Source organism: Fundulus heteroclitus, unplaced genomic scaffold, assembly GCF_011125445.2.
Source record: "Fundulus heteroclitus isolate FHET01 unplaced genomic scaffold, MU-UCD_Fhet_4.1 scaffold_186, whole genome shotgun sequence".
In the NCBI taxonomy this organism is placed as follows: domain Eukaryota; kingdom Metazoa; phylum Chordata; class Actinopteri; order Cyprinodontiformes; family Fundulidae; genus Fundulus; species Fundulus heteroclitus.
Genome location: NW_023396598.1, coordinates 249,378 through 268,473, shown reverse-complemented (window position 1 = coordinate 268,473; position 19,096 = coordinate 249,378). Strand labels below are relative to the sequence as shown.

General features: G+C 40.8%; 2 long non-coding RNA genes across 2 annotated transcripts; both read right to left on the bottom strand.

The window, feature by feature from the left end:
* Nucleotides 1-439: 439 nt before the first annotated feature.
* LOC118558965 lies at nucleotides 440-2,669 on the bottom strand. Its single transcript, XR_004928570.1, has 4 exons — nucleotides 2,582-2,669; nucleotides 2,216-2,323; nucleotides 1,618-1,734; nucleotides 440-1,416 (listed from the first exon to the last, which is right to left on the bottom strand). It is a non-coding gene; the product is annotated as an uncharacterized LOC118558965 (long non-coding RNA).
* Nucleotides 2,670-8,660: 5,991 nt separating this feature from the next.
* On the bottom strand, nucleotides 8,661-17,189 carry LOC118558963. The gene is made up of 6 exons (XR_004928569.1): nucleotides 17,147-17,189; nucleotides 16,811-16,906; nucleotides 16,530-16,690; nucleotides 16,339-16,456; nucleotides 16,108-16,206; nucleotides 8,661-9,112 (listed from the first exon to the last, which is right to left on the bottom strand). It is a non-coding gene; the product is annotated as an uncharacterized LOC118558963 (long non-coding RNA).
* Between the last annotated feature and the right edge of the window lie 1,907 nt (nucleotides 17,190-19,096).

Below are 19,096 nucleotides of genomic sequence, written 5' to 3'. Positions count from 1 at the left end.
CTGTGAATGGAGAATACACGGGAACAAAATCATCAAGAAAGAGAAACTTTATTTGTGTTGCTTTCTAAAGAGCTTTTATTTTATTTAGTTAATAAAACAAAGCACTTTCTTAACACAAGTTTGCAAAAAAATTACAAAACATTGCACATTTTGGATATGTATGGCTGCTTCTATCTACCAAGGACCTAGAAACACAGCATTTGGATTTGTGCTCTGCTCTTTGCAGTCAGGTTAAAAAAAATAAATTTTTCACATTAACATCATCTGGGTGCCTCAAAAGAGAGACAAGCTTGAAGCAGATTGAGAAAGAGGCTTGTAGTATATTCAGTATTTGGACTTTTTGAGAGAAGCTTAAAGGGTTAGCTCTGACTGTGCAGGATTAATCCACCAATGTCAAGGTAAATGTGACATTCAAAGAGCAATTAAAATGCAAACATTGTTTTTTTTTTTTTTTTTTTTCAAAAAATTATAGCAAGCTTTTTTATTTTTCTGTTACCATGGTTTTGCTCAGGTATGTCTGAGTAAACTCATGTTAACTGATACCCCCACAAAGATATTTGTCACTGCTCATCACTATTCTATCCTGCTTTTACTTGTAGCCCTGCAGTGCACGCAGCATTCACCATTTCCTTTGCAGCAAGCAGCCTTACGCACACATATGCATAGTTTTTTAAATAATTTCTTAGATTTTACTAATTGCACAAGTGTTCTAATGTGAAGCTGTAATTACTAAAATTCATGTCACCTACCTTCATAAATGTAATAAATTTTGCTCTGTGGAGGAGATTCAACCATTAACAGGCTTGGCTCAAAAAACAACCAAACATTTGTTCAGTCTTTCTCAAACTTGTTTAGTTAACTTAGCTCACTACATTCTTTACCCTGGAAATTTAAATACCTATGATATATTGCAAATTTAAAGATGCATTTGATTTAGTCATTTGATTTAGTCATTTGTCTTTTAGAAATCTAGAATCTGTGATTTTTTTCTACAATAATTCCAATAAACTGCATGTCTTTGCTTTTCTGCTATAAAATATGCTGATTGTCTAATCTGGCTGTAAATCTAAATTCGATTTTTCTCTCAAATATTTGAAGATCTGTTTAGCTTGCGTAACTTCTCAATCTCTGTAGGTTCCAGCGCTCTCTCAATGTTCAGTAGCTGTTTTTGAAATTGTTTTTTTTTCACATCCAATTCCCACTGGGACTTTAACAGTTCTTCCTTTTGTCTTAATAACAAAGATTTGCGATCAGAGCTTTCACTGTCTGATATTTTGGTCCCCAGTTGCTGAAGTTGAGCTTTGTTTTCATCCCTTTCAGTCTCTATGTCTTCGAGTTGTTGTGTGAGTTGACTTTTCTGGTTCTCTAGCTCCCTTTTCACTTCTTTCAGGGTGGCAATACTTTTCTTTGCCTTACCTGTCATACATATTAAAAAAAATCAGAAAACAGATAAGCATTTCATTACAGTTTTTAAAAAGCTGATGTTGCGGTGAATCTATTTAAAATACAAGATTGTTTTCTGACAATTAAGCAAAGTACATTGGCTTTGTGCAGTTCTGGCAAAAATATTTCTATATTTTTTAGTTTAATGGTAGATATTAAATAAATTCAACTTACGTCTTTTTACTAAGAAAAAGACAATCGCTGGCACAGCAACAATGACCGTTCCAATGACACCGCCTATTAGGCCCCATTCCAGAGTCATGCAGTGAATTGGTTCAGGCGTGGTATTATCTGGAGAGAAGTTAAACTGAAAGCTTGGCAAGCATAAAAAACATTTTAATTTGAAAAAAGATGGTGTTAGATGTTTTGGAGATAAAGCCAAAGAGGCCAGGCTAAGACATGAAGGTAGTTGGTGTGAGAGAGGAAGGCGACACTTGAAAGGGAAAAGTCAAAAGACTAAAAAGAATAAGCCACAACTTGTGTAGTTAATATATTTTCTGCCTCACTCAACAGAAATAAAATACTCTTTAAATTAAAGTAAATAAATTACACATTATATGAAATGTAAAATTTATTTTAAAAAAAAAATACTCAGAAATACAATTAAAAACTGTAAAGTCAATATACAACTCCTAACAGTAGAAGTGGAAATTGTGTCATTGAGTGTAATTTTCTGTCTTTGGTGAAGGACCCAGAAGCTGGAAGAAGTTAGGCAGAATGGTCTCTGAAGTCCACATTTTAAATTTAATTTAATTAAGACAAAGTAACTCACAAACATCTGAACTGGAGTCAACAGGCGGAAGGGAACACAGCAAAATGCAAACGACGAGAGTAGGATTCATGGCAGCAGGATAATCTGACACTGGAGAGAACCTGGAAGCTGAAATGCAATAACACAAAGCACAAGGCTACCAGAGGAGAAAACAAAGAGAAAACCAAGTTTTAAAACAGAAAACCTGTTGGATTAATTCCCAAAATAACTAAACTAAACTTATCAAGAACAGGGTTCCACAGGTAGCCCTGAAATAGACCACATAAAGCCCTTGCTCTTTTACAATAAAATAGATGTTTAACTTAACAAGACTAAACAAAAAGAAACTAAAGAATACTTGTCGAATGTATTTTCCTAAAAGCTTACCGTACTGTGTTCACGGTGAAGCCAGCTCAACAAACCAGAGTGCAATAAGAGTCTGGGTCAAAGTCCTCCCATAAACTAAATAGTTTCCTGTCAGTGATCTGAAAATGTCCTGCTCTCTTCTGAGAAAAAAGTTACGCCCATTAGTTGCATAAACAGATTTCTGAAACCTTTTTATATTTTTTTTAAATATTATCTTATATTAAAGCCAAACACATGTATTTCTTATGAAGCTAAAGCAGAAGTTCAATTGAAGAAACTCTTCGCTTACCTCCATCCAATCAGAGGCTGATCCACCTCTGATGCGACCCAATCAGCTTTGAACCACACCTCCACGAAGCCCAAAAACTTTGCTCTATTTACTCAGTTCATCCTTCAGTAGTCAGCCAGCCCCAGTCCCCTCCCTGTTCACTCCCAAGTCAGTTCATCCATCTGCCCAGACCATTCCCACCTGTTTTCTCTAATTAAGTTCCAACTCAGTTCACCTGTTCATTTGCCTTCATATACCTGCCTCATTGAGTCGCTCACTGCCAGATCGTCTTGTCATGTCATCTCACTTGTTGTCAGCTGTGATTCTGCCAATCTCCGTGCTCCACCAGCTTGTACTTAATACTAGTGACATCTGTATCTCCTGGTTTCTTTTTTGTCTTTTTTCATTAAACACCTTTTTACATAACTCTGTGTCCGGCTGATTTTTGGGTTCGCCAGCAACACCTGTTACACATTCTCCAAAGTCAATGTTGTATTTTACAATACATAATTTATGGACATCTATGACTTGATTTCTTTTGCTTGTGCAAAATAAGAATGGTCCTTACAGACATTTCCTTAAAGCTTTATGCTGATTTCAGCTATAGAAATATATTTACATAGAAAAAAGGGGATCTGTTTAATATTTATTTTACCGGCTCCATTGATTTATATTTCTATCTTCTGTTCATAATCATAAAGTAATATCAGATTAACTCTCAAAATATGTTGTAGGAATAATTCCATCCATCTATCCATCCATCTCCCTACACGCTTAATCCCTCATGGGGTTGGGAGGGGTGCTGGTGCCTATCACCAGCTGTCAATGGGCGAGAGGCAGGGTACACCCTGGACAGGTCTGGGAGTAATTATTTCTGCTTATTTCAATGAACAGAAGAAATGTTGGAAGGAAGAGTGGTTCGAAACTCTTCCACAATGTGTAGAAACTGATAAAGAAAGATGAAATAAATCAGAAAAAATGAAGAGCTGAGGGAGTGTTCATTTTATTTTTTACATGGTTGTATGGAGATCATATACAGCAAATATTGTGATACAAAAAGGTAGAGGAAACATTTAGTTACACACAAATGTTCAGCAATGGGCCCTTCTTTTTCTCTGTATTTGATTAAAGTTTATTAGACAGAATTCTTTTCTCATATTTCAAATGTTAAACTTGGTTTTATTTTCAATGCAATTTCTCTCCTAGACTTTCGGAAAAATATTTCTGATATTAATAAAACCATGATGTTGTATTTTGTTTAAAAATAAAACAGATCTCTCTTGAAAAGAAGATCCGGAATCTCAACAAGATAACTTGAAAAAAGCTGATTTTTTTTTCCCTAGGTATATGTATGGCCACAGTGGGAATAGCATGATTTACAGACAGGTAAAATACATTCATGGTGAATATTTAATCACATGGCACTCTTAGTCTATAAAAGAAACAAAGTGTAAACCTCAAATCTTTTCTGTACCATAAACTGTGAGAAACGTCTTTAATAACTCAAACATTTTAGAAGATATATATGGTACTTGATCTTTCCATTAACTCATAAAGTGCACACACATACTTACAGCCACACACAATTTTTAAAAGAAGAGTTTCATTGTAAAAGATAAACAATTTGGTATAAGATATGCTGTATAAAAACAATGTGAAACTTTAACTTTTGGACATTTTCCTCTGTGCTAATTAATTCATCTAGCTTCATTGTGTTCAATAGGAAACCTAAGTTCTAGTGGCTCCATCAGTTTCTCAATGTTAATTATTTGTTTTTCTGTATCTTTTTTAGTCTGATCCAGTTTCCACTGCTTTCTTAGGAGCTTTTCTTTTTCACCTAACAGTTTCTCAGGGTCCACTTTCTTTGCTATGTCCATCTCCACCGAATGAAGCTTCTGTCTGTTTTTTGCCTTGTCATCCTCCACGTTCTCCAGAGACTGTCTGAGTTCATCCATCAATGCGTCCATTTTAGTCTTCATCTCCACCAGTGTAGAAATTGCCCTCGCCAATTTTTCTTTCTCAGCTGTTTTTGAGAAAAAGGTTGGGAATGAAAAATAAAACTATATAAAACACAAATATAGTCAAGGGTTGTGGGAGATAAATGATAAGGAAAAGTAACAGTTTTTTCCAAATAAGAAACTGGTACAAGTTTTCTTGGAGAAAGGAACAATTTATTGTTCTGTAGCAGGCAAAGCCTCGTTCCGGGGCTATTTAACATGTGGAAAGATTAATGGTCTTTTTACATCAAACGAGCGCAAAGGTCTCTATCACATCCTGAAGATGTTAAGGTAGAACTGATCTACTTAAAATGCTAGATTTGTTTCCCCCGGGGCTCCCTGGGGCTTCGGCATTGTGGCTTCTGCCGGGTTTCCTTGGGGCTGTCTCTCCTCTTCCCTTGGTTGGGGGTGTCATGATTTGGGTTTTTGTTTATTTTGCTTTTGGACCTTTTTGGACTTTTCTTCAGCCTGTCACCTCTCACCCACTGTGGTCCAGTAAATTAGCCCATGTCACTCAACCTGCTGACAACAATTAGGTTTCAACTCTCATCTGGGCTTCAACACACCTCCTCGAAACTGGCTGCTAGACTTCCTCACCAACAGACCTCAGTCAGTCCGGGTCGGACAGAACACCTCTGATGTCATCACCCTCAGCACGGGCTCCCCTCAGGGCTGCGTCCTGAGCCCCCTGCTGTTCACCCTGATAACTCACGACTGCGTCCGCAGGTTCACCACCAATCACATTGTGAAGTTCGCAGACGACACAACGGTGGTGGGCCTGATCAGAGACGACAATGATCAGGACTACAGAGAGGAGGTGGAGCAGCTGGTGGGCTGGTGCAGAGAAAACAGCCTGATCCTGAATGTGGAGAAGACGAAGGAGATCATCGTCGACTTCAGGAAGAACCGGCCTCACCACGCTCCACTGCTCATCAACAGCTCAGCTGTGGAGGTGGTCAGCAGCACAAAATTCCTGGGGGTGCACATCACGGACAACGTCACTGGTGAAGAGGGCACAGAAGCGACTGTACTTTCTGCGGAGGATGAGGAGAGCCCACCTGCCCCCGCCCATCCTTAAGACCTTCTACAGGAGCACCATAGAGAGTATTCTGACCAGCTGTGTCTCTGTGTGGTGTGGAGGCTGCAGTGCCTCCAACTAGAAGAACGTGAGGAGAGTGGTGAGGACAGCAGAAGGGATCATCGGGGCTCCTCATCCCTCCATTAAAGACATTTCATCGCAGCGCTGTGTCCCGAGCCCGAAACATCATCAGAGAAACCCCCTATTATCATTTTCAGCTGTCACTTTATACATGTTGTGTTAATTAAAACTGTATATTTTTCAGTGATCGTGTCAAGGCTTTGGTTGATTGTATCTCTAACACTTTTTCGGCTGGTGCTGTGCTGTTCTTTTTATATCTTTTTTTGCAGGTGAAGAAGCAGACCTAGGATGCTGTATCGTTTTCTCCCTTTTCTCTCCTCTTTCTTCCTCCTTTTTTTCTCTTCTACCTTCTTGTTTTAGTGTCCACATAACATGAAATAGTCCCAGCATAAATTAGAATAAAGCTACTTGCATGTATAAATCAAACAGAGCACTATGGCAATGCGGTAAGGCTCCACTTGTGAAAATAAAATCTGTGGGGCTCTTTTTGGCATTAAGACAACAATTCATATTGCCACATTGCCAGACAGGATACTATTAAAAAAGAAATAAAAATGTTTTCAGCCAATGAAGCAAAGTACATTGCTTTTGTGTAATTCTGGCAAAAATGTATATAATTTCAGTTTAATAGCAAATATTAAATAAATTCAACTTACGTCTGTATACAAAGAAAAAGACAATCGCTGGCACAGCAACAATGCCCATTCCAATGGCACCACCTATTAGGCCCCATTCCAGAGTCATGCAGTGAATTGGTTCAGATGTAGAGTTATCTGGAGAGAAGTTAAACTGAAAGCTTGGCAAGCATAAAAAACATTGTAATTTGAAAGGAGCTATTATTAGATGTTTTGAAAATAAAGCCAAAGAGGCCAGGCTAAGATGTTTGGACATGTACAGAGGAGGGATAGTGAGTACATTGGTAGAGGATGGTGAGTCTGAAACTGCTAGGCAGGAGAACTAGAGGAAGACCAAAGAGGAGATTTATGGAGTAAAAGAAGACATGAAGATAATTGGTGTGAGAGAGGAAGGCGACCCTTAAAAGGGAAGAGTCAAAAGACTAAAAAGAATAAAAAACAACTTTTGTAGTTAATATATTTTCTGCCTCACTCAGAAATAAAATACTGTTTAAATTACAGTAAATAAATTATACATTTTATGAAATGTACAATTTATTTTTAATAGAAAAAATACTCAGAAATACAATTAAAAACTGTAAAGTCAATATACAACTCCTAACAGTAGAAGTGGAAATTGTGTCATTGAGTGTAATTTTCTGTCTTTGGTGAAGGACCCAGAAGCAGGAAGAAGTTAGGCAGAATGGTCTCTGGAGTCCACATTTTAAATTTAATTTAATTAAGACAAAGTAACTCACAAAAATCTGAACTGGAGGCATCAGGCGGAAGGGAACACAGCCAAATGCAATTAAGGAGTGTAGGATTCATGGCAGCAGGAGAATCTGACACTGGAGAGAACCTGGAAGCTGAAATGCAATAACACGAAGCACAAGGCTACCAGAGGAGAAAACAAAGATAAAAACAAGTTTTAAAACAAAAAACCAGTTGGATTAATTCCAAAAAAGCTAAACTAAACTTCTCAGGGTTCCACAGGTAGACCTAAAACAGACCACATGAAGCTGTTGCTTTTTTATAATCGATGTTTAACGTAACAAGACTAAACAAAAAGAAACTAAATAATACTTGTCGAATGTATTTTCCTAAAAGCTTACCGTACTGTGTTCACGATGAAGCCAGCTCAACAAACCAGAGTGCAATAAGAGTCTGGGTCAAAGTCCTCCCATAAACTAAATAATTTCCTGTCAGTGACCTGAGATTCTCCTGCTGTCTTCAGAGAAAAAAGTTATGCCCATTACTTGCATGAACAGATTTCTGAGACCTTTCATTTTTTTTTTTTTTATATTATCTTATATTAAAGCCAAACACATGTATTTCTTATGAAGCTAAAGCAGACGTTCAATTGAAGAAACTCTTCGCTTACCTCCATCCAATCAGAAGCTGATCCGCCTCTGATGCAAGCCAATCAGCTCTGAACCACACCTCCACGAATCCAATCAGAGGCTTCTTTCCAAAGGGGAGTTTTTTCTCTCCACCGTCGCTTCATGTTTTCTCATCATGGACAGTGCACACAATTTTCATTTAATCAAGCGGGACATCTACCTTCTGGTTCTGAGTGAAGCAATGTTCAGCTTTCTCAGTCTCTTGATCCCACCAGTATAGCTCAAGCAGATCATCTCGCAACCAGCATCTTTGGACTGAACTACCACCAGTTTCAGGCCTGGGGGAACATCCCTGTTCTCGTACATCTACTTATGCATATTAAAGTATAATTCAGCATAATTCAGCGTCAAAGACTTATATTCTTGTATCAAGAAACTCCTTCTAATTGTCATTTCTCTGTGTGTGAGTTTTTCAGATTGAAATACCTTTAGAGTTAAACTTGTCATGATGTCAATGTGACTGTCAGTCAACTTTATGAGCCAATTATTGCTTTATGTACTTGTTTTTTTAAGCATACCATAACACACACACACACACACGCACGCACGCACGCACGCACACACACACACACACACACACACACACACACACACACAAGAAGATATACTTCCTAAATGTTTACTTGATCTTTCCATTAACTCATAAAGTGCACACACAGACTTACAGCCACACACAATTTTTAAAAGAAGAGTTTCATTGTAAAAGATAAACAATTTGGTATAAGATATGCTGTATAAAAACAATGTGAAACTTTAACTTTTGGACATTTTCCTCTGTGCTAATTAATTCATCTAGCTTCATTGTGTTCAATAGGAAACCTAAGTTCTAGTGGCTCCATCAGTTTCTCAATGTTAATTATTTGTTTTTCTGTAACTTTTTTAGTCTGATCCAGTTTCCACTGCTTTCTTAGGAGCTTTTCTTTTTCACCTAACAGTTTCTTAGGGTCCACTTTCTTTGCTATGTCCATCTCCACCGAATGAAGCTTCTGTCTGTTTTTTGCCTTGTCATCCTCCACGTTCTGCAGAGACTGTCTGAGTTCATCCATCAATGCGTCCATTTTAGTCTTCATCTCCACCAGTGTAGAAATTGCCCTCGCCAATTTTTCTTTCTCACCTGTTTTTGAGAAAAAAGTTTGGGAATGAAAAATAAAACTATATAAAACACAAATATAGTCAAGGGTTGTGTAAGATAAATAAGGAAAAGTAATTGATTTTTCAAAAGAAGAACTGGTACAAATGTTCCTGGAGCAGGGAATGATTTATTGCTCAGTAGCAGGCAAAGCCCAGTTCAGGAACCATTTGGCACATGTGTGGAAAGATTATTGGTCTTGTTATATCAAACAAATACAAAGGTCTGTATGATGTTAAGGTAGAGCTAACTTTTTAAGGGTTAAGAAAACATCTGGACAATGCCAGAATAACAACTCCTTAAGCCAAGGATTGCCATAAGGTACAATCTGGCCTCTGATTGGTCAAAATGTTCCACATTCCCTGTTCTTTAATAAAATTTCAGGAATGTTTGGGCTGTTAAACTACAGTACTTATGTTGCTCTGGGTGATAAAATTCCCCATGCTGGCATCTGTACAGAGACTCGTTCCTGTCAGGATGCAGCGTGAGGGCTGCATGCTGAGCCTCTCTCCCTCTCTCTCGTTACTGCGCAGCCTGATGGGTTTCACCTGGCAGGCTGCAATTAACCTGCAACTGCTTCCACCTGGTTCCACCCTTATTTAAACATACCTCTTTCTGCTCTCGTTGCCGGCCCGTAGTGTTCACTCCCGTTCAGTCTCAGTCTGTCTTCATACTCTGTTGCGCCTCAGTCAGAGATTTTTCCATGTTTGGCTGCGCGTCAACTCTCCCTAGTCTGACACACCAGAGATTTTCCCACGTCTGGTTGCCAGAGTTCCTGCGCCCGTGCCTATCTGCACCTACCAGAGATTTTCCCACGTCTGGTTGCCAGAGTTCCTGCGCCCGCGCCTATCTGCACCTCCAAGAATCCTCTCGGCTGCACGGTGAAATCTACAGCAGCCCCAACGTTCTTCAGTCCTTCAACTCAGCTCAACGTTCTCCAGTCCTGCAACTCAGCTCAACGTTCTCCAGTCCTGCAACTCAGCTCAACGTTCTTCGGTCCCGCAACTCAGCTCAACGTTCTCCAGTCCTGCAACTCAGCTCAACGTTCTTCGGTCCCGCAACTCAGCTCAACGTTCTTCGGTCCCGCAACTCAGCTCAACGTTCTTCAGTCCTGCAACTCAGCTCAACGTTCTTCGGTCCCGCAACTCAGCTCAACGTTCTCCAGTCATGCAACTCAGCTCAACGCTTTCAAGTCCTCCGCTCCCGAGTCTCCTCCCGGTCAGTCTCCCCGTGCTCCTCCTGCTAGCCAGCTTCCGCACCCTTCACCTCCGTCCATAAAGACTCTGGTTCCTCTCGTCATTTACCCATCATTCTGTATAATAAAACTCACTTCAAGAACAAGCTCTGTGTGTGCGTGCTGTGTCCGGGTTCATCCAAAGACAAATCATGACAGTTCCGAATATGTTTCTTGGCACATTTAAGTACAGAGACAATGCAAAGTGCCTTACATGATTAAAATACAGGATAAGAAGATAATTAAAGCAAGTAGGAATAAAATGTAGAAACAAAATAGAACATGGAAAAATAGGAACTAAAAGCTGTCAGGATTCAGCAGGCGGCACTGTCTGATTTATGATCACGTCTGATCACGTTTCTGCGTGATTTATGTTTCCTGTTCACAGTACTAACTCATATCTCCTGTCTCCTCGTAGTCTGCTCTGTGCTCTGGATTACTCGTCTGAGCGCTAAAGTCTCAAGACAAGTTCCTGAATCCTCGCCGCTCAGATTTTGCTCTGGCATTCCCCTCGAGCCCCCTTGGTCTTACAATGCCGGAAAAGAGTTCCCCCTTCCTGGATTCACCCTGGTTCCTTCGGCTGCTTTCTGTTCCCTGCTCACTGCTGTGGTGCTGCTCGGGCTCCCCACCTTTGTTCCTCCTGCTGGCTTACCTGTCACTTGGTCATTTTAATTTAATTGACCAAGAACTGGTCCTTCGAACGAAGATTGAGACGATGCCTTTGTCCGCGCCCCTCCAGGTTTCTGCCCTGGACGGAGAGCGCTTAACCCAGATTACTCATCAGACCAAGCCTCTTGAAGTGATAATATCAGGTAGTCACAGAGAACGCATTCTGTTTTTTGTTTTTCCTGTAAACCACTCACCGGTTGTATTAGGCTTGGCCTGGCTGCAATTGCATAACCCTCATCTGAACTGGGCTGATTGCCGTTTAGTGTCGTGGTCACCGGCTTGTCATTCATGCTGCCTCCAGTCCGCCGTACTGATCAGTCATCCGTAGGGTTCCTCAGTTAAGAGCAAGGACCTGGTAGACCTCAGTCTAGTTCCTGAGATCTATCACAATTTACGTCTGGTTTTCTTTAAGAGCAAAGCCACGTACTTACCGCCACATCGCACTTACAACTGTGCCATTGACCTCCCGCTCGGCACCCCGTTGCCGGCCAGCCAGTTTTATAACATCTCCAGGGTGGAGCGCCAGGCCCTCGAAGAGTATATTAGTCAGTCACTTGCTTCAGGGTTAATTCGGCCTTCTTCCTCCCCCATTGGGGTTTCTTTTTTGTGGGCAAGAAGGACGGTTCCCTCCGCCCGTGTATAGCCTATCGCAGGTTAAACTAGATCACTGGTAAGAACAGATACCCGCTTCCTTTGTTATCCTCAGCACTTGAACTGATCTAAGATGCGATGGTCTTTACCAAACTAGATCTCAGTAATGCTTATCATTTGGTTTGTATCCGCTGGAGGGATGAGTAGAAGATGGCATTTAAGACCCCTCTGGGGCATTTTGAGTATTTAGTTATGCCTTTGGGCTGTTTAACGCCCCATCGGTTTTTCAAGCCCTAGTGAATGACGTCCTATGGGACTCCCTCAATGTTTTTGTTTACCCAGATGACATCCTAATTTACTCCCGAGACCTCGCCCAGCACCAACAGCACGTGCGTCTTGTCCTCCAACGCCTCCTTGAAAACCGTTTGTTAAGGCCGAAAAATGTCAGTTCCACAAAGCCTCAGTTACTTTCCTCGGCCTGATTTTAGAAGGCGGGCAGGTTCGACAAAATCAAGGCTGTACTGGATTGCCCAGTACCCGACTCTAAAAAGCAGCTTCAGCGTTTCCTCAATTTTGCTAACTTTTATAGGCGTTTCATTTGGGGATATAGTCAAATTGCAGATCCCCTACACGCACTTACTTCTACTAAGTCCCCTTTTCACTTGGAACCCAGAAGCCAGCGGTTCTTTTCAGGAGTTAAAGATTCGGTTCTCTCAGGCCCCCATCCTCATACACCCAGACCCCAGTAAACAGTTCATTCTTGAAATAGACGCTTCAGACTCAGAGGTTGGAGCGGGTGAGGAGCTCAGTCATCCGGGGAGTACTCAGAGTAGAGCCGCTGCTCCTCCACGTCAAGAGGAGCCAGTTGAGGTTGCTCAGGCATCTGATTAGGATGCCTCCCGGACGCCTCCCTGGTGAGGTGTTCCGGGCATGTCCCACCAGGAGGAGGCCCAGGGGAAGACCGAGGACACGCTGGACGGACTATGTCTCCCGGCTGGCCTGGGAACGCTTTGGGATTCCCCTGGAGGAGCTTGCCCAAGTGGCTGGGGAAAGGGACGTCTGGGCCTCCCTACTGAAGCTGCTACCCCCGCAACCCGACTCCGGATAAGCGGAATAAGATGGATGGGTGACAGAGAGCTTCTAGCTGTTAAGTTAGCCTTAGAAGAGTGGTGACATTGGTTGGAGGGGTCCGAGCAGCCCATAATTATTTGGACTGACCACAAGAACCTGGCATATCTACAGTCAGCCAGATGCCTCAACCCCCGACAAGCTGATGGTCCCTCTTCTTTTCACGGTTTAACTTATCCATCACTTACCGACGCGGCTCAGGAAACGTGAAGCCCGATGCTCTGTCCCACTTATATGCTCCTCTAGACTCTGGTGATGAACCTGCTCCCATTTTAACTCCTACCTGCACTTTTGGCGGTTCGAGATCTCTCTAGGTTATTAGCCACCACTTCTTCTCGCTGATGAGCTCCAAATCCCAGTCACCTCTGTAAATCAATACATTCTCTGCTGCCGTCAGACTTGGAATTCCACCGTCACTGCCCTTTCAACAAACTGCTGAGCAGAACAGAAGGTTTGCTGACCAACGTAGGACTCCAGCTCCACAATACGACCCAAGTCAGAGAGCCTGGCTCTCTTCTAAGGATGTTCTTTCCAATCCCTCTGCAAAAAAGTTAGCTCCCCGATTTACTGGTCCTTATGAAGTCGAGATTATCATCAGTCCATCCGCTGTTCGCCTCCATCTGTCCCCCATTCTCATGTCCATCCTACCTTCCACGTCTCCCAGATCAAGCCTGTCTTCTCTAGTGATTTATGCCTTCCAGCCGAGGCCCCTCGACCCACCCAGGACAATCAATGCTGGATTCGAGGGATCGTAGACTCCCTTTGGCGGGGTAAGTGTTACCAGTACCACGTCGACAAGGAGGGCTGTGGTCCTGAGGACCAGTCATGGATGCCCGGCTCCTCCATCCCTGATTCAGCCCTGTTGGATTCCTTTTGGGCCTCTCGTCCCTCCACATCCTTCTCGGGGCCGCCAGGTGGCGACTGTTGGGGGGGAGAGGGGGGGTTGTCAGTATTCCGTAGGCCGCAATGCGCTGCCTGCTCTCTTGTCTTTTCCTATCACAGGTGATCGTAGTTGACAGGTGGGCGTGGGGCGCACCTGCAGCTCATTTCGGCAGCTGCCGCTTGGAGGTTAAGAGCAGGGCGCAGTCAGCTGAAGGATGCCGGAGTGTTTAACCATTGTGGTACGCTTTGTGGCCACTGTCATTTGAAAGTCTCTTCCTGCATGATTCATGTTTCCTGTTCACAGTACTAACTCATGTCTCCTGTCTCCTCGTAGTTCGCGCTGTGCTCTGGATTACTTACCGGCCACTCCTCCGAGCGCTTAAGACTCAAGCCAAGTTCCTGAATCCTCGCCGCTCAGATTTTGCTCTGGCATTCCCCTCAAGCCCCCTTGGTCTTAATAAGCCGAACAAGAGTTCCCCGCCTTTGTTACTCCTGCTTGCTCACCTGTCACTTGGTCACCTAGTTCCACCAAGAGAAGGAGCTTTACTGAGTCCGTTCTTCCACTCCACTCCCCCTGGATAGGTCACTCATACCTGGCGGTAAGCATCACACCACAGATCTAGATTCCCGTAGTTGCCCACTTTTAAATCTATTTCTTTTCTCCCCACAGTATTCCGGTCCCGATGTCTCGAGCATTCGGCTGCTCATTCTATGAGCATAAAATCTTTGTGTACCCCTGAGCCTTCGATAAACACCTTTAACTTCTTTTTGTCTCCTGACTGTGTTCTGCATGTGGGCCAAACACCTAAAAACCATGACAGAAGAAAACATTAAAAACATTTGGACTACAAAGTTGAACTAATGATATTTCAGTAAAACAGTTTAACTAAAACAGTCGTGGAAACCCCACATGTAATTTTTGTCGTCTGGGATGCAAAGTTACCTACTGACACAAAAAAGTCCCTCTCCTTTAAGTAGGATTTAAACCAGTGGAGAACTGTACCAGAAAGGCAGACCCAATTTTCCAGGCGCTCTAACAGAACGGAGTGATCAACAGTATCAATGCTGCACTGAGGTCCAATAGTACCAGCACTGTTGTTCTTCCACAGTCTGTATTTATATAGATGCTAATACCCCTCTGGGGTGTAAAGAGGCATCTTGTGTGGATTATCTGAAAACTAGAATAATCCACATGGGAAAAATTAAAATCAAAAATAAATAAAAGAAAAGAAAACTTACTATATCAAACATTTTGTAGTTTTGACTTAGAGATAAAAAGGAGATAAGAAGTGAAAGGCAGGAAAATGCCAGCAAGCAGGGAGCAGAGAAAAAAGAGTCTGAGCAGGCAGAGAGGTGGAGAGAAACTAAAGGCAACCTAAGTAAGGACTTTTTAGCCAAAGAGGAAGTGCATCAGCTGTCGCCATGAAAAGTCTTGTCCAAATAGCGCAGTCAGATGAAGGAGGTAGGAAAAGGAGCCTGTATGCTTCCTCTTGCAGCTACTTTGGCACAGGACACTTGTGATGTCTGTAAACAATCCCACAATCCTTTGCATGATATCAATTATAAGCAAAACCCACATCAACATATTAACAAGCTAAGAGCTATTAAAAGACGTATTTGGATGGAGCCAAATACTTTTTACCTGTCTCCTTATTTACTGAAGAGATTGTTGCCACTGACTTCTTTGACAAGATTTACACACAAACCATAGGCATTTAGAGCATAAAAATGATTTTAGTTAATAAGTACTTTTTTACATGATAAAAGTATTGTACTACATACAACCTGCTATGTTTTATTTATTCAAAATGTAGATACAAAGATCTATTACTGTGCTTTTCCATTATTCAACAGATTAAAAAATCTGGGTTTGAGTAAAAAAAAAAACAATAATTTCTATTGACGTCACCAGTTCTACCGAAAATAATGATAATATATTATTATATAGGAATCAGCTTTCTGATGAAAACAAAGATTTATTCTAAACAATAGACAACACAATACTAACCCACTAATCTAGTTTACTCCAGTTAAAAAATAAAATATTTAGCCGAATAACGGATGGATTTAGCTGTATATTATTATAAGGGGAAATACTTGTAACAGTGTTATACTATTTTACGAACCAATTAACTTATGAAAAATTTATTCCACAAAAAATCTATTAATGCCAACTGCCCATTGGTGTGAATCCCTGTCAACTGTGTTCTGCATGCAAATTCATAATGCTTGAACTTTTTTTCCCCATCCTGGGATGCCATAAGGGTGTAAAAACATATGGAACTTACTATAGAGGTGTAAAGACTATTTAAGCAACTGTTTAGCATTACTTCTGTAATAGTTACTTTAATTTTTACATATTCTAAAATAACAATTCTCTCATATCACTTTCTTAAAGCAACCAAATTATTAATTTCCTAATTTAATAAACATGACCCATGAACAAAATAAATAAATATCAAAAACATGAACTTACTCTTCAGTTTATGCATAGCGTAGACAGTGTTCAATCCCAACATCAACTCAAGGATGCTCCAAATGGGGAACTGGAGAGTCACTTCATAGACGGCTGCCACTAAATCAGATGAAATAACATATTTTCAGTAACGTCCAGATTCAACAGAGTACAATTTCATAAAGAACAACATACCCATATGGTAAAAGCTAGTTATTAACTAGTTATTTAACCTGAAAAACAGTTCTTCACCTCCACATATGTCAATGAGTAGAAGGATGAAAACTGTCGGAAGACGGAGGGATCCACTTAAGGACGCAACTTGAGATGTGAACACAAGTTCATCTGTTTGATTTTTGCACAAAATATACTGAAAAGTAAAGTTAAAAAAGTTACAAATTTAAACACATATTGAAATAACTTGTTTTTTTATATTTGCTTACTGTTTCAGGTTCTTGTTTGGGTTCTTTTTTCATCTTTTCAGTAACCTTCTGCTGTTCCTCTGTCATTAGCCTTTGTTCTACATGCCTCTGTGACTGTCTCTCTCTGAGTGACATAATATTGACCATCGTCTGGTTTGTCACTTGTTCTTTTGAATAATAATCTGACAACAAAAACAACAAAAAGTGTGTAATTTTAAAGCTCAACAAAGTGAAAAACTCAAAACAATCCATAGACAGACAAAAGTGAACGGACGGATGGACAGACAGACAGAATAACTTACATGTCCATGTGGTCAAAGCCAAGACAGTTGCAAGAACAGAACCAATCCTATGGATCATGATGATAAGTGGACCAGGGATTGTAAAATCTGCTGTAACTTGAAAACACAAAAAATGTTCCCTTAACTTTAAGATTTTTTTTTCTTCGGAAACTTTTTTTTAGTTCTATCAAAGATGCATATTTTTCTTATATATATATATATATAAACAGTTACTGCCTCCTACAACATCAACAAACTTTGAACAATTGTTCTGAGAACGTCATGCAAATTACATAATGAACATATGAAATATGTATTTATACAACAATTGTGCAGCAAATAAAGAGAACTTAGTACCTGGCCTGCAGAGGTAAACTCCTGAGTAAACGGTAACACGAGCTGCTGGTTCAAAGTGCCGTGACTTGAACTTTGAACTCTGTTTTCTACTATAAACCAAGGTGTGTCATGGTTTGTACATAGGAGTCTATTGTCTAATATGATACCACGTTGCAGGATATAGCAAATATATCTGTTTCATATTGACATGCATAGAAGCAAAATCTAAATACAATAAATTAATTGTGAAGTAACTTTTTTGACATTTTGTCCACTGAAAATAGAGACAGTAGTATTACATGTCTAGTTTTCTGACAGGAAGTAATTTACATTGACAATCATATCACTTCATATCACGGGTGGATGAGAAAATCCTGTGCTTCACTAAAGGTTTTCACAGAACAGAAATAAGGTTAAGATTTCTGGTATTTTCAGAATGTGAATCACACAGTGACCTCTCTGTCTGATGCTTGCATTGAATGTGTTCAGCTTTTTAGGTAGGGTGTTACATGTCTTCAGGACATGTTTGTGGTGTTTCTCCTCCTCCCCCTCTTGTTTCCTGCTTTCCCCACAGGTTAAGTGTATGGGCTGGAGCCACTTGCCCAAATTGGCTCATGGACTAAGGAGCCAATCAAGACTCAAGAAAACTGCCATTTAAGGTGTACATCTGAGGCCAGCTGGAGGGGAGGATGAGGGCTGACAAACTAAAACCTTTGGTGCTGCTTGGCTGTCTGTTGTGTAAAATGTGGCGGTAGGAGTTTGGGGACCCCATACATTTCCACCACGTAGGTTGATCTTTGTTAGATACACTAGGAAAGTAGGCTGGTTCTACCCATGTAAAGTTCTGTGAGCTGTTTTGTTAGACTAGGATAGTAAGAGTTTTATTTCTCTTTATTTTTACTAGTGATGGTGAGATGAAGCCTCATGAGGCATTGAACCACTTGAGCCAACTGGTTTGAGAAAGGGTTCATTTCTTGAAGCTTCATGTGCACACGAAACCACCTACTGGCCAGGTGTATAATCACAGCCAGCTGTATCTTAACAAGTGTGATACATAAATTTTTTGTCTATTATGGTTCTTGGGAAATGCTCTGCAGACCAGAATGGCCACAAAAGGTGTAGGATGAAATAATTTGTCTACATAAATTATGTATACACATATGTTTATAATAAAATATTGTTTGAATGTATTCTCTGTGTGTAATTATTCCCAAAATAGTAGTGTCATGTGATATGGCATGTTGTGTAATAATGTTTTTCTGTGACTCTAGAAAAATGGCATGGGCTTAATCAGGCAGAGGACAGTGAATGTGCTTGTGGAACTAGGGAGGGGGTAGTAAAACAAGCAATACCCTATTGCTAATGCTTGTGTAACTTGGATGATTTCATGAATTTTTATTAAGAAACAACAATTTCTCCACAGTTTTTGGTTTCAAACGATTTCTTTTTTTTGACACTACTTCTCCAGCCTTTGGAAAGACACACTCACATGGCACAGATGATGCTGCGGTGCATAAATAAGTGCAAGTTTGTACAGATTCGGGTACAGTGACCGATTATTAGCCCAGTACTCCAGGGGGTTCTCCAGCCTGCTTATGTTTGCCTCTGACAGGTAGCACTGGACCTCTACGGTGGCATCTGCTGACACATTTTGAGTCCTCTTTGCCTCCATTACACTAGTGTCCTATCTTGGCCAAAGTCTGCTACCTAAATGGAAACAACAGGTCATGTTAGTAAGTGTTGTAATTGGAATAAGTAATCTTAAAATGTAATATAAAAGATTACCTCCAGTCAATTCTTGAGAGGTGGAAGCCTGGGGAATCTCGTGAGTGTTCTCTTCTGTGTTCCGTCGGATTACGGTGGCACACTCTGAAGTCAAGCGCTTCACTGCTTCAGCAGCTTTTGTGTTGCTGAAAAATGCTATAAGTTTAAATCGTGAGTCCAGGAGTGTAGCCAGCGACAAGATGCTCA